This window comes from Ranitomeya variabilis, chromosome 6 (genome assembly GCF_051348905.1).
Source record: "Ranitomeya variabilis isolate aRanVar5 chromosome 6, aRanVar5.hap1, whole genome shotgun sequence".
NCBI lineage: Eukaryota > Metazoa > Chordata > Amphibia > Anura > Dendrobatidae > Ranitomeya > Ranitomeya variabilis.
In genome coordinates, this window is record NC_135237.1 from 273281884 (window position 1) to 273297317 (window position 15434).

The following is a 15434-nucleotide window of genomic DNA, read 5'->3' on the forward strand; positions in this document are numbered from 1 at the left end:
CCAGTATGTCCAGCATTGCCCCCGGACAGTGTGTCCAGGAATCTGCCCCAGTATGTCTGGCAATCTGCCCCAGTGTGTCCAGCAATCTGCCCCAGTGTGTCCAGCAATCTGCCCCAGTATGTCAAGCATATTGCCCCAGTGTGTCCAGTATTGCCCCCGGACAGTGTGTCCAGCAATCTGCCCCAGTGTGTCCAGCAATCTGCCCCAGTGTGTCCAGCATATTACCCCCAGTGTGTCCAGCAATCTGCCCCAGTGTGTCCAGCATATTACCCCCAGTGTGTCCAGCAATCTGCCCCAGTATGTCCAGCATTGCCCCCGGACAGTGTGTCCAGGAATCTGCCCCAGTATGTCCAGCAATCTGCCCCAGTGTGTCCAGCAATCTGCCCCAGTGTGTCCAGCAATCTGCCCCAGTATGTCAAGCATATTGCCCCAGTGTGTCCAGTATTGCCCCCGAACAGTGTGTCCAGCAATCTGCCCCAGTGTGCCCAGCAATCTGCCCCAGTGTGTCCAGCATATTACCCCCAGTGTGTCCAGCAATCTGCCCCAGTGTGTCAAGCATATTACCCCCAGGTTGTCCAACAATCTGCCCCAGTATGTCCAGCACTGCCCCCAGTGTGTCCAGCAATCTGCCCCAGTGTTCAGCACTGCCCACAATGTGTCCAGCAATCTGCCCCAGTGTCCAGCACTGCCCCCAGTGTGTCCAGCAATCTGCCCCAGTGTCCAGCAGGTGTCAGTGCCTGGGCCCACCGGAGGATCCTCCGGTTCTCCGGTGGGACAGTCCGAGCCTGAGTGCACTGTTCCCGGAGATACCGCAATAACGGCTCAATGCGTGGAGTGGAAAGAGCAAGCTCTTTTTCCATCTCCCTGTTCTAAAAATCCATTTAATATATGGTCCCCAAATAGGAGACGTATCAGATATTAAACTGATAAGAACAGGTGCTACACTTGATCTTGAGTGGTGGCGGCGACGACGATGACGATTTCAGCCAAAAGGCCGAGCAGCGATAACCAGATATGGTTTAGCACTTTCACCACACCAAGGCCTGACACTGATTTTTATTTTCTTCCCCTCAGATGGGAAGTTCCACAGTCAGGTAACCAAAACTATAAGGAACTCAACTCCCAAAACAGCGTGCCACACACTCAGTGCCACCGCTATTCCCATCATCATTGGAAAACACAAGAAAATTTATTAACAACAAAAAACACCTCAAGATACATTAACAAAATGTTTCCACTTTTTAGTCTTCCAAATTCCCTCTGCATTCACCTCCCCGCTCCTTCTCTGATCACACACAAAGCAAAAATACAATTTTCCCAAAATAATTTTTATACGGTTTTGAAAAAGTTTATTTTTACCACCTAAATGCCTCTAACTTCTGCACAGATTACTATAGCCGGCAAACTCAAAGGCCGCAATTTGGTCATGAATTGCCATCGCAAACATCAGGACCACAAAATCATGATCTGAGGGCACCAATTGGGATAAAGAGGAAGCCCCCACACTCTGTTAACCATTTATAATGAAGTAGTCACTATTGACAGCAGCATCTAAGGGGTTAAACAGATTTGAATGGTGCAAACACTGATCGTGGCTGATACAGCAAGTTGTCAGCTATAGTGGACAGCCCACAGCTGCTGGATTGTCACCTGTGTGGGGAGGCTATTCTCTTATATCTCAGGTCAGTTAAAAGACGTATTGGCTGTCATTAATGGGTTAACAAAATGTTTCCACTTTTTAGTCTTCCAAATTCCCTCTGCATCCACCTCCCCTCTCCTCCTCTGATCACACACAAAGCAAAAATACAATTTTCCCAAAATAATTTTTATACAGTTTCTAACCTCAATATCCTTCCTTTTAAACACATATATATTCCTCACATCCCACAAAACCTCTTTTATACATGTCATCATCAACCACACTACTCTCTCCTTTTCTCCACACATACCCAATCCAAACATAAAAAGCTCAAAAGACAACAGATTCACATCACACAACTCCTTACACAAACGACCCAGACCTGCAATCACCCTTCTAGCATACTGACAATTCCAAAACAAATGCACCACACTCTCACTCCCACCACATCCACTCCTCGGACACTTCTCACTCCTCACTAAACCCCGATTTTTCAGAAACTCCCTCACCGGCAACAGCCCATGCAATGACTGCCATACAATCCCACTCTGCCTATTTGTCATACCATTCACACGTACCTTCTTCCATACTTTCTGCACATCATCCCCTCTTACCATTTTAAGATCTGTCAAGGACAGCATATGGGCTCGTCCTACAATAATGTCACATTCCATCTCTCTACACTCAATCATCTTATATACAGCTTTCTTCTTTTCTAACAATCTCACATCCACATCACACAGTTCATACTTCACTAAAAATTTGTAAACCCACACATACCACACAGGAACCTCAAAAGCCACTGGGCTCCTAAGATCTCTTTCACGCCATTTCAAATGAAACAAGAAATTTCCAAACAAAAACCTGCACATACATGCATACTTCCCATCCATCCTAATCACACCTAATACAAACACCATAATATTCACGCCGAAAAAAACATTCAAATTTGGGAAACCCAGTCCCCCCTTATCCAAACTCTTCATAACAATTTCTCTCCTCGCACGCTCCATACATGAACCCCAAATAAAGACAAACAAAACCCTATTTAATCTTCTAATACACATGTGGCTTGGTGGAAACACCATCGCAACATACAAAAAATAGGTAACACAACACTCTTCATAACTAAAATTTTACCAAAAAACGTAAGATCTCTCAAACTCCAAAAATTTAACTTACGCTCCACTCTCTCTCTCACATCCACCCAGCTTTCCTCTCCATCCAATTTCTCTGAAAATTTCACACGCAAAACCTTTATCAATCCACTCACCACATTCACTCCAACATCATCGCTCAGACTCCTTCCCCCAAAATTCTTACACTCACTCTTCTCCCAATTCACTTTAAAAGCAGATGCTCCACAAAAAATAGAAACCAACAACTTCACACGCCGTACCGAACACTCTGAATCACACAGCACACACACACATCATCCATATAGCCACTCATCTTCCACTCTCTCCCCCCACCCCCCGGTACTTGCACACCCCGAATCACCTTATCTTTTCTTAACAGACATAACAAAGGCTCAATTGCGCAAATAAATACAATAGGGGACAACGGGCACCCCTGCCGAACACCGGAAAATACATTTACTCTCCTCCCCACATTTCCATTCAACAACACACAACTATAAATATTCTTATACAAACTTCTCACTCTCTCAACAAACTCAGAAGGAAACCCCATCTTCACCAACACACTAAACAAAAAACCATGCGCCAACCTATCATACGCCTTCTCAAAATCCAAACTCAACACATACACCCCCTTCTTACGATTCATGCAGTCACACTTCATACACACATGATCCGAAAAAAACACACTCTCCTGTGCATAACTAACAGGAATCAGATTTTTTGAAACAAAACAATAGTCCAATCTAGACGCCACCCTCCCACTGTCAGAAAAAAACGTATTTAACAATGGAGTTATCGTGCATGCACGGTGCATATCCCTTAAGCCAAAATCACTCACCATATCCATTAACACTTTCCCTGACACATCCATATTCACACTTCCCACATCACAGTTCATATCACCCACTATCACAACAGGCACTCTTCCTGGAATAAAAAACTTAATTTTTTCAAATAAAACTTTACGCTCCTGTTTTTCCACAGGCGCATACACATTAATAACGCAAAAGCAAACATTTCTAAACTCAAAATTTGCCAACACACACCTTCCAACCTCAATCACCATATAGTCACACAAACTCACATCATTTCCCTTCACCAAAAAACCCACACCATCATTTTTATTACAGGCACTCCCTGACCACACAGACACACCATGAGGCCATTCACTCCCCTTCACACCATCCAAAATACCACACTCCTGCAGACAAAAAATTCCTGCATTTTGGGTTGCAAAAAAATCCAAAATGGCTGCCCACCGCAACCTGCTTTTAACCCCTTCACCCCCAAGGGTGGTTTGCACGTTAATGACCGGGCCAATTTTTACAATTCTGACCACTGTCCCTTTATGAGGCTATAACTCTGGAACGCTTCAACGGATCTTGGCGATTCTGACATTGTTTTCTCGTGACATATTGTACTTCATGTTAGTGGTAAAATTTATTCGATATAACTTGCGTTTATTTGTGAAAAAAAACGAATATTTGGCGAAAATTTTGAAAATTTCGCAATTTTCCAACTTTGAATTTTTATGCCCTTAAATCACAGACATATGTCACACAAAATACTTAATAAATAACATTTCCCACATGTCTACTTTACATCAGCACAATTTTGGAACCAAAATTTTTTTTTGTGACGGAGTTATAAGGGTTAAAAGTTGACCAGCAATTTCTCATTTTTACAACACCATTTTTTTTTAAGGACCACATCTCATTTGAAGTCATTTTGACGGGTCTATATGATAGAAAATACCCAAGTGTGACACCATTCTAAAAACTGCACCCCTCAAGGTACTCAAAACCACTTTCAAGAAGTTTATTAACCCTTCAGGTGTTTCACAGGAATTTTTGGAATGTTTAAATAAAAATGAACATTTAACTTTTTTTCACACAAAATTTATTTCAGCTCCAATTTGTTTTATTTTACCAAGGGTAACAGGAGAAAATAGACCCCAAAAGTTGTTGTACAATTTGTCCTGAGTACGCTGATACCCCATATGTGGGGGTAAACCACAGTTTGGGCGCATGGCAGAGCTTGGAAGCAAAGGAGCGCCATTTGACTTTTCAATGCAAAATTGACTGGAATTGAGATGGGACGCCATGTTGCATTTGGAGAGCCACTGATGTGCCTAAACATTGAAACCCCTAACAAGTGACACCATTTTGGAAAGTAGACCCCCTAAGGAACTTATCTAGATGTGTGGTGAGCACTTTGACCCAACAAGTGCTTTACAGAAGTTTATAATGCAGAGCCGTAAAAATAAAAAATCATATTTTTTCACAAAAATGATCTTTTCACCCCCAATTTTTTATTTTCCCAAGGGTAAGAGAAGAAATTGGACCCCAAAAATTGTTGTGCAATTTGTCCTGAGTACACTGATACCCCATATGTGGGTGTAAACCATTGTTTGGGCGCAGGGCAGAGCTCAGAAGGGAAGGAGCGCCATTTGACTTTTCAATGCAAAATTGACTGGAATTGAGATGGGACGCCATGTTGCGTTTGGAGAGCCCCTAATGTGCCTAAACATTGAAACCCCCCACGAGTGACACCATTTTGGAAAGTAGACCCCTTAAGGAACTTATCTAGATGTGTGTTGAGCACTTTGACCCAACAAGTGCTTCACAGAAGTTTATAATGCAGAGCCGTAAAAATAAAAAATCATATTTTTTCACAAAAATGATCTGTTAACCCCCATTTTTTTATTTCCCCAAGGGTAAGAGAAGAAATTAGACCACAAAAGTTGTTGTGCAATTTGTCCTGAGTACGACGATACCCCATATGTGGGTGTAAACCATTGTTTGGGCGCATAGCAGAGCTCAGAAGGGAAGAAGCGCTATTTTACTTTTCAATGCAAAATTGACTGGAATTAAGATGGGATGCCATGTTGCGTTTGGAGAGCCCCTGATGTGCCTAAACATTAAACCCCCCCACAAGTGACACCATTTTGGAAAGTAGACCCCCTAAGGAACTTATCTAGATGTGTTTTGAGAGCTTTGAACCCCCAAGTGTTTCACTACAGTTTATAACGCAGAGCCGTGAAAATAAAAATTATTTTTTTTTTTTTCACAAAAATGATTTTTTAGCCCCCAGTTTTGTATTTTCACAAGGGTATCAGGATAAATTGGACCTCAAAAGTTGTTGTCCAATTTGTCTGGAGTACGCAGATACCCCATTTGTGGGGGGGGGACCACTGTTTGGGCGCATGACAGAGCTCGGAAGGGAAGGAGCACCATTTGGAATGCAGACTTAAATGGATTGGTCTGCAGGCGTCACGTTGCATTTGCAGAGCCCCTGATGTACCCAAACAGTACAAACCCCCCACAAGTGACCCCATATTGGAAACTAGACCCCCCAAGGAACTTATCTAGATGTGTTGTGAGAACTTTGAACCCCCAAGTGTTTCACTACAGTTTATAACGCAGAGCCGTGAAAATAATTTTTTTTTTTTTTTCACAAAAATGAAATTTAGCCCCCAGTTTTGTATTTTCACAAGGGTATCAGGATAAATTGGACCCTAAAAGTTGTTGTCCAATTTGTCCTGAGTACGCTGATACCCCCTATGTGGGGGGGAACCACTGTTTGGGCGCATGACAGAGCTCGGAAGGGAAGGAGCGCCATTTGGAATGCAGACTTAAATGGATTGGTCTGCAGGCGTCACGTTGCATTTGCAGAGCCCCTGATGTACCCAAACAGTACAAACCCCCCACAAGTGACCCCATATTGGAAACTAGACCCCCAAGGAACTTATCTAGATGTGTTGTGAGAACTTTGAACCCCCAAGTGTTTCACTACAGTTTATAACGCAGAGCCGTGAAAATAAAAATTATTATTTTTTTTTCACAAAAATGATTTTTTAGCCCCCAGTTTTGTATTTTCACAAGGGTATCAGGATAAATTGGACCCTAAACGTTGTTGTCCAATTTGTCCTGAGTACGCTGATACCCCCTATGTGGGGGGGAACCACTGTTTGGGCGCATGACAGAGCTCGGAAGGGAAGGAGCGCCATTTGGAATGCAGACTTAAATGGATTGGTCTGCAGGCGTCACGTTGCATTTGCAGAGCCCCTGATGTACCCAAATAGTACAAACCCCCCACAAGTGACCCCATATTGGAAACTAGACCTCCCAAGGAACTTATCTAGATGTGTTGTGAGAACTTTGAACCCCCAAGTGTTTCACTACAGTTTACAACGCAGAGCCGTGAAAATAAAACATATTTTTTTTCCCACAAAAATGATTTTTAGCCCCCCAAATTTTTATTTTCCCAAGGATAACAAGAGAACTTGGACCCCAGAAGTTGTTGTTCCATTTGTCCCTAGTACGCTGATACCCCATATGTTGGGGTAAACCCCTTTTTGGACGCACGGGAGAGCTCGGAAGGGAAGGAGCACTGTTTTACTTTTTCAACGCAGAATTGGCTGGAATTGAGATTGGACGCCATGTCGCGTTTGGAGAGCCCCTGATGTGCCTGAACAGTGGAATCTCCCCAATTCTACCTGAAACCCTACCCCATAACCTCACCCCTAACCGTTTACTGAACATTTTCTGACAGTCATAAGTGCCACGTATATAAGTGCCACGTATATAAGTGCCACGTATATAAGTGCCACGTATTTAAGAGCCACGTATTTAAGTGCCACGTATTTAAGTGCCACGTATTTAAGTGCCACGTATTTAAGTGCCACGATATTTCAGTGCCACGATATTTCAGTGCCACGTATTTCAGTGCCATGTATTTCAGGCACTGAAAAATACGTGGCACGTAAATACTTCAGTGCCACGATATTTCAGTGCCACGTATTTCAGTGCCACGTATTTCAGGCACTGAAAAATACGTGGCACGTAAATACGTGGCACTTAAATACGTGGCACTTAAATACGTGGCCACTGAAATATCGTGGCACTTATATACGTATATACGTATATAAACGTATATTTCAGTGCCACGTATTTCAGTGCCACGTATTTCAGGTTAGGGGTAGGGTTAGGGGTAGGGTTAGGGTTTTTTGTTTTTTTCTTGTTTTCTTGTGTTTTTCTATAAAAACGCATGCGTTTTACCGCGTTTACATGCATTTTTTCACACATGTGGTTTTTTTAAAAAACGCATGCAGATAAAAACGCAAGTGTGAAACCAGACTAAAAGACGCTTTTTATAGCAAAAAAGTTTTTGCGTCTCCACATTTTGAGACCTATAATTTTTCCACATTTTGGTCCACAGAGTCATGTGAGGTCTTGTTTTTTGTGGGACGAGTTGACGTTTTTATTGGTAACATTTTCGGACACGTGACCATTTTTTATCACATTTATTCCGATTTTTGTGAGGCAGAATAACCAAAAACCAGCTATTCATGAATTTCTTTTGGGAGAGGCGTTTATACCGTTCTGCGCTTGGTAAAATTGATAAAGCAGTTTGATTCGTCGGGTCAGTATGATTACAGCGATATCTCATTTATATCATTTTTTTATGTTTTGACGCTTTTATACGATAAAAACTATTTTATAGAAAAAATAATTATTTTGGCATCGCTTTATTCTGAGGACTATAACTTTTTTATTTTTTTGCTGATGATGCTGTATGGCGGCTCGTTTTTTGCGGGACAAGATGACGTTTTCAGCGGTAACATGGTTATTTATATCCGTCTTTTTGATCGCGTGTTATTCCACTTTTTGTTCGGCGGTATGGTAATAAAGCGTTGTTTTTTGCCTCGTTTTTTTTTTTTTTTCCTTACGGTGTTTACTGAAGGGGTTAACTAGTGGGCCAGTTTTATAGGTTGGGTCGTTACGGACGCGGCGATACTAAATATGTGTACTTTTATTGTTTTTGTTTGTTTTTTTTAGATAAAGAAATGTATTTATGGGAATAATATTTTTTTTTTTATTATTATTTATTTAGGAATTTTTTTTATTTTTTTTTACACATGTGGAAATTTTTTTTTAAACTTTTTTACTTTGTCCCAGGGGGGGACATCACAGATCGCAGATCTGATAGTGTGCATAGCACTCTATCAGATCCGCGATCATACTTTCATCGGAGCAGGCTGCAGCTTTCACCTGCAGCCTGCTCCGACCCGGAAGTGCTCCCTGCAGGACCCGGATACAGCCCCTCGGCCATTTTGGATCCGGGGCCTGCAGGGAGAAGACGTTCGGTACGAGGTGAGTACATCACCTTGTACCGATCGTCTCAGGGAAGCACGCAGGGAGCCCCCTCCCTGCGCGATGCTTCCCTGTACCGCCGGCACACCGCGATCATGTTTGATCGCGGTGTGCCGGGGGTTAATGTGCCGGGGGCGGTCCGTGACCGCTCCTGGCACATAGTGCCGGATGTCAGCTGCGATATGCAGCCGACACCCGGCCGCGATCGGCCGCGCTCCCCCCGTGAGCGCGGCCGATCGCGTATGACGTACTATCCCGTCGGCGGTCATGGGGGCCCACCCCACCTCGACGGGATAGTACGTCAAATGTCGGGAAGGGGTTAAAGACCCTCACATTTTGTGATATAATAACAAAACTCATAACATACACGGAAACAAAAATACTAAAAAAAAACAACCTACAAACATGACATTGCACAACTTACATGAAAAAAAGCAAACAAAAAAAAAACACTTTTTTTTTAAAGGCAAATGCTATATACAAAAACACCTAGCTACTGAAATAATAGCACATAACTACAAAGCACTGCTACTGTCCTCCTCCACCATCTGCGCCGAGCAGCTTTCAGAGCCGCTAACTTCCATACACTCTTCCAGACGTGTCTTCTTCTGCCCAGTCTTCCTCTGGGGCACTCCTCCTTCAAAAACCTCAAAGTCAGAGATTTCCTCACCACCCTCCCTGGGACACTTTCAACCCCCAGGCTCCTCTTCAGAGGAAAAATCACTAATTTTTCTTGGGTCAGACTCAGGAATCAAACACTCAGCCATCTCCTCTGCCCCAGAAATATCAAAATCCGTCAATAAGCCCATCTACTCTGCTTTAGTAACTGGGGCCTCCTTTTTTTTAATTTTTATTAGCCATAGCACGCTCTTCCTGCTTTGCGGCTCTCCAGAATTCCTTGTCCTCCTGCTGATCCCTCCTCCTCTCAGCCTCCTTGTCCTCCTGCTGTTTCTCCCGCCATCTCTCAATCATAGAGGGCGGAATTACCTCAGCGCTTTGCTGCGCAGACACCTTGCCTTCCTCCCGCTTCCTCTCCTCCTCCCGTTTCTTGACCTCCTCCTCCCTCTTTTTTTCCTCCTCCTGCCTCCGTTTCTTTTCTTCCTCCTCCCGCCTCCCTAGTTGGCCTCCTTGGCCCACCATATGAACAGTCCTTATACAGGTGCCCTGTATTACCACACTGGTCACATTCACGTGGCATCAGACACTGAGCCGCCACGTGGCCCTCTCGCTTACAGTTACGACAAACCATGCTCTTCTCACACATGTTCTGTAAGTGCCCAAATTGGAAACACTTCCTGCAGTATAGAGGCTGCCCTGCATACGACAGAAAGCCCCTATGACCCACCACTGAAAAGTACGCCGGGGGATGGGTGAAACCTCCCAAACAACTTGGGTCTTTCCTCAGTTTCACACGAAACACATATTTACAGTTAAAAATGCCCAACACATTTTTCTGTTTCTCTCCACCCTTCACATATTCGCAGTACCGAACCAGGAACTGCTCCAACAGCCTTACTTCTGTGTAAGGATTATACACGGTAACCGTCACTACTTTCTCCATGAGCCCAAACAGAGGCTCCACCCGCACTCCCTCCAGGCATGGGTCACCATCATGGTTTCTGAACCACTCAAAGACAGTTAGACAGCATGGCTCACTCACAAAGGTAACATCATATATACCTGGATTGTGAAATTCATTCACACTGAAAATATCAGTCCGATGAGCTCCAGCCTTTCCCTGCAGCAGGTCACGAACCACGTACACCACGTTGTTTTTAGCACCACCTTCCACGACCACACGAATCGTATTCTTAATAAACATCTTCAGTATTCACTGCAGAGACGAATACCGCAGAAGAAAATTAGCAGCACGCTGCCAGGAAATACTCACACCCTCTGACTGCGACACAAGATCGCAGCCAAAAGGCCGAGAAGCAATAACCAGAAATCGTTTCGCACTTCTGCCGCACCAAGGCCTAACACTGATACCCTTTGGGGAGATGGAGCAAAAGATTGCCCTGAGGAGGACATTTTAGCAAACCGGACGCCTTCACAATAAGGCCGGCGTCACACTTGGCGTAAGACAATACGCCACGTATTATACGTCCGTACTACGGCCGTAATACAGAGAAATGTTCCCAAAATAGTGATCCGTAGTCAGGGTGTGTCAGCGTATTTTGCGCATGGCATCCTCCGTATGTAATCCGTATGGCATCCGTACTGCGAGATTTTCGCGCAGGCTTGCAAAACCGACATCTAATGGATTTATGTGCTCAAATGTTCATTAAAACATATATACAGTATATATATATATATATATATATATATATATATATATATCATTGAGACACATATATATATATTCTGTATTTAGATTTCATTCAGCGCGATATCTGTGAACAGCCGGTAATTCAATTGCCGGCTTTTAATTTCTCCTGCACAAACCCGACAGGATATGAGACATAGTTTACATACAGTAAACCATCTCATATCCCCATTTTTTTTGCATATTCCACACTACTAATGTTAGTAGTGTGTATGTGCAAAATTTCAGCGCTGTAGCTGCTAAAATAAAGGGTTAAATGGCGGAAAAAATTGGCGTGGGCTCCCGCGCAATTTTCTCCGCCAGAATGGTAAAGCCAGTGACTGAGGGCAGATATTAATAGCCAGGAGAGGGTCCATGGTTATTGGCCCCCCCTGGCTACAAACATCTGCCCCCAGCCACCCCAGAAAAGGCACATCTGGAAGATGCGCCTATTCTGGCACTTGGCCACTCTCTTCCCACTCCCTGTAGCGGAGGGATATGGGGTAATGAAGGGTTAATGCCACCTTGCTATTGTAACATTAAGCCAGATTAATAATGGAGAGGCGTCAATTATGACACCTATCCATTATTAATCCAATTGTATGAAAGGGTTAAAAAACACACACACACATGATTTAAAAGTATTTTAATGAAATAAACACAGTGGTTGTTTTAATAATTTATTGCTCTCTCAATCCATCAGCAACACCCTCGCTTGGAAAAATAATAAACGCACAAGATACATTCCCTCAGCTGAACCGTCACGTCCCACGAGGTAATCCATCTGAAGGGGTTAAAATATTTTACAGGCAGGAGCCCTGCAAATGCAGCTGTGCTCCGTGCCTGTAATCCCCGGCGAATGAATGAAATGTAGGTCATTGACCTACATTTCCTTCAGTCGCGGTGATGCGCCCCCTGGTGGATGTCCTCATATGACCTGGAGCGTGGGAAAAAGTTCCCAGGCTGCAGTTCATGAGAACATCCAGCAGAGGCGCATCACCGCGACTCAATGTAAGTATAGATCACTGCTTTCCTTTCAGCACCCGGGGATTACAGGCACGAGCGAGTGGTTTATCGCAGCTCGTGCCTGTAATATTAGTTAACCCCTTCAGATGGATTTCCTCTTTGGATGTGATAGGACATCAGAAGGTATGTATCTTGTGCGTTTATTATTTTTCCAAGCGAGGGTGTTGCTGATGGATTGAGAGAGCAATAAATTATTAAAACAACCGCTGTGTTTATTGCATTAAAATACTTTTAAATCATGTGTGTGTGTGTTTTTTAACCCTTTCATACAATTGGATTAATATGCCCTCAGTCACTGGCTTTACCATTCTGGCGGAGAAAATTGCGCGGGAGCCCACGCCAATTTTTTCCGCCATTTAACCCTTTATTTTAGTAGCTACAGCGCTGAAATTTTGCACATACACACTACTAACATTAGTAGTGTGGAATATGCAAAAAAAATGGGGATATGAGATGGTTTACTGTATGTAAACCATGTCTCATATCCTGTCGGGTTTGTGCAGGAGAAATGAAAAGCCGGCAATTGAATTACTGACTTTTCACTAACACCGCTCCGTATTTCTTGCAAGTCACACTGCTGGTCCGTGTGGAATCCGTATTTTTCTCGCCCCCATAGACTTTCATTGGCGATTTTTTTGCGCAATACGCTGACAAACGCAGCATGCTGCGATTTTGTACGGCCGTAGAAAGCCGTATATTACGGATCCGTAATATACGGCTGATAGGAGCAGCCCCATTGAGAATAATTGTGCCGTATGTTATGCGAGTTTTACGGACGTAGTTTCTGCGCTCTTACGTCCGTAAAACTCGCCAGTGTGACGCCGGCCTAACAGTTCTGCTGTTTGTTCAAGCTGTGAGCCACTCGTTTTTAATCTGCTTAACCCCACCTATTGTAACCCTCCCCCTTTGTTCCAATGTGCACTACTGAGTGCCAGGAGGAGGTGTGCGAGAGGGAAAATAAAAAAACAAACAAGCGAGCAGCTGTCTTCCCTTACCTCTCCTGATGCCGGGTATAGATTCTGCTGCCTACCTATCACCATGCTGCCCGCCGCTGCTCCAGCAGCAGACTGAAGATAACTGCCACCGCACTGCTTTTTATAGGCCAAGGGCCCATTTGGACACGTGAGGGTTCCAGCCCATTGTGACACGTGAGGGTTCCAGACCATGGCCAAGGGCCCATTGTGACACGTGAGGGTCCCGCGCTCAGATTCTATCTAATGCAGGCAGCGCACCTGGTTGTTAGAAAGCGTTAGAATACTCACACAGGTGTAGATAGGCAGCATATTCAAGATCAGCACAGACACAATTTTTCCTTTCTTTAAATACATATACATTAAATTTAAAAGTCAGTGGTCCACGAGAGGGAGACAATGTTTTACAAAAGAAATCATGCTGTCACAAATGTGGTATGTATGGCAGAACTACTCATGGGTTACTTAAATTAAAGCACTAAGTACTGATAGCAAGGGGCCTAACTTTGTAGATGGTCTATTTGCAACACTGTAACAAAGGCCAAATACATGTCCACATCTTCACACGCCGGTTGCAACCAGTAAAGAGAGATTGATTGATTGATTTCATATTGAACGCAATACAATGCTTGACATGCATAGGGGCAAACAATGCGCACAGAAAATGTTGCAATTGGTCAAGTTAAATCAAGCAAAATGCATTTGGCATCTGAAATGTGCAACGTTGACCCTGAAAAGAATTCACAGAATGGGTTATAGCACAACTTGTGCTGATTTCAATTCAATCTGTATTTGGAAGCCGGATCAGAGAAGGAGTGCACTGTTCCCGGAGATACCGCAATAACGGCTTAATGCATGGAGTGGACAGAGCAAGCTCTTTTTCCATCTCCCTGTTCTAAAAATCCATTTAATATACGGTCCCCAAATAGGAGACGTATCAGATATTAAAGGGGTTGTCCACTACTTTCAATTATCCCCCCAATGTATCCCCCCGGGGCCCCTGATGAATTGTGTAAATACCTTGCGTTGCCTTTTTCCCCTGTGAGCGGCGCTATGCTGGTGGCTGAGTCCGGGTCACGTGACCCCCAGGCTGCAGCCACCGCTAATTTCCGCCGACGTCACGTCAATTTCCAGACTCTGGAAATTGACGTGACGTCAGTAACAGGCGTGTCTCAGCCGCACAGTCAGCAGTCACTCAAGAGTGACTGGGCTGTGGGTGGGACTGTGGGCTGCCTGTGCTGTGCTGGGGGCGGGCCGGGCTTTGCTGGGGGCGGGCTGTGCACTGCAGGTGTCTGGTGCTGGGATCTGCTTGCTGAGATGTGCTGCGGTGGCGTCCGGTCCCGCGGCGGCTGATGCGTCGGCGGCCGGTGCCCTGGCGGCGGCCGCTGGTGCGTCGATGGCCGGCCCCGCCGCGGCGACCGGTGCCGTGGCGGCGCCTGCGGCCGGTGCTGAAGGTGGCTGTGCGGTGGTGGCGGTGTTGTCTCTGTGTGCAGGCATGTCCGATGGGACTACAAGTCCCATCGGGCTCTGCCTGCTACAGTGACAGTGAGTGACACATTAGCCAATGATGAGACAGTAGTAGTCCCATCATCCGGCTAATGTGTTGAATGTAAAAAAAAAAAAAAGAAAAAAAAAACACATATACAGTACATACAAACATAGAACACATACAGGACATGCGCCATGCGACGACATGCTGCATGCGACGACATGCGCCATGCGACGACATGCTGCATGCGACGACATGCGCCATGCGACGACATGCGCATACAGTACATACATACAGACATACAGTACATACATACATACAGTACATAAAACATAGAGTACATACTCACCATCACTTGTCACTTTGATCCCCGAAGCCATTGTCATCTGTAAAAAATATTAAAATAATAAACAAACACTATACTCCCTGATCCGCAGAAATCCAATTAAAACGAGTGTCCCACGACGATCTCCCGTGGAGAGCAGGAGCATCAGCTAACGCAACCACTCAACCGGGGCACCAGGAACACAATGAGGGGAGGAACGTATCCTTCCACAATGTATTCCCCACAATGTATTCCTACGCCCCTGTGAGAAAATAGTCCCTAGTCTCACTTTATGGCATGCTGTATGAGAAAGTTCCCACGCAGCTTTTTGCCATAAAGTGAGACCAGTGAACTTTAGTAACCTCAGTAATACACTGCAGGA

The 15434-nt window shown here is 44.5% G+C and overlaps 1 non-coding gene and 1 pseudogene across 1 annotated transcript; both read right to left on the minus strand.

Annotated features, from left to right (window-relative positions):
- Positions 1-784: 784 nt before the first annotated feature.
- On the minus strand, positions 785-975 carry LOC143784110 (U2 spliceosomal RNA). The gene has a single exon (XR_013217712.1). It is a non-coding gene; the product is annotated as a U2 spliceosomal RNA (small nuclear RNA).
- Positions 976-14048: 13073 nt separating this feature from the next.
- Positions 14049-14225, minus strand: LOC143783645 (U2 spliceosomal RNA; annotated as a pseudogene).
- Positions 14226-15434: the final 1209 nt, after the last annotated feature.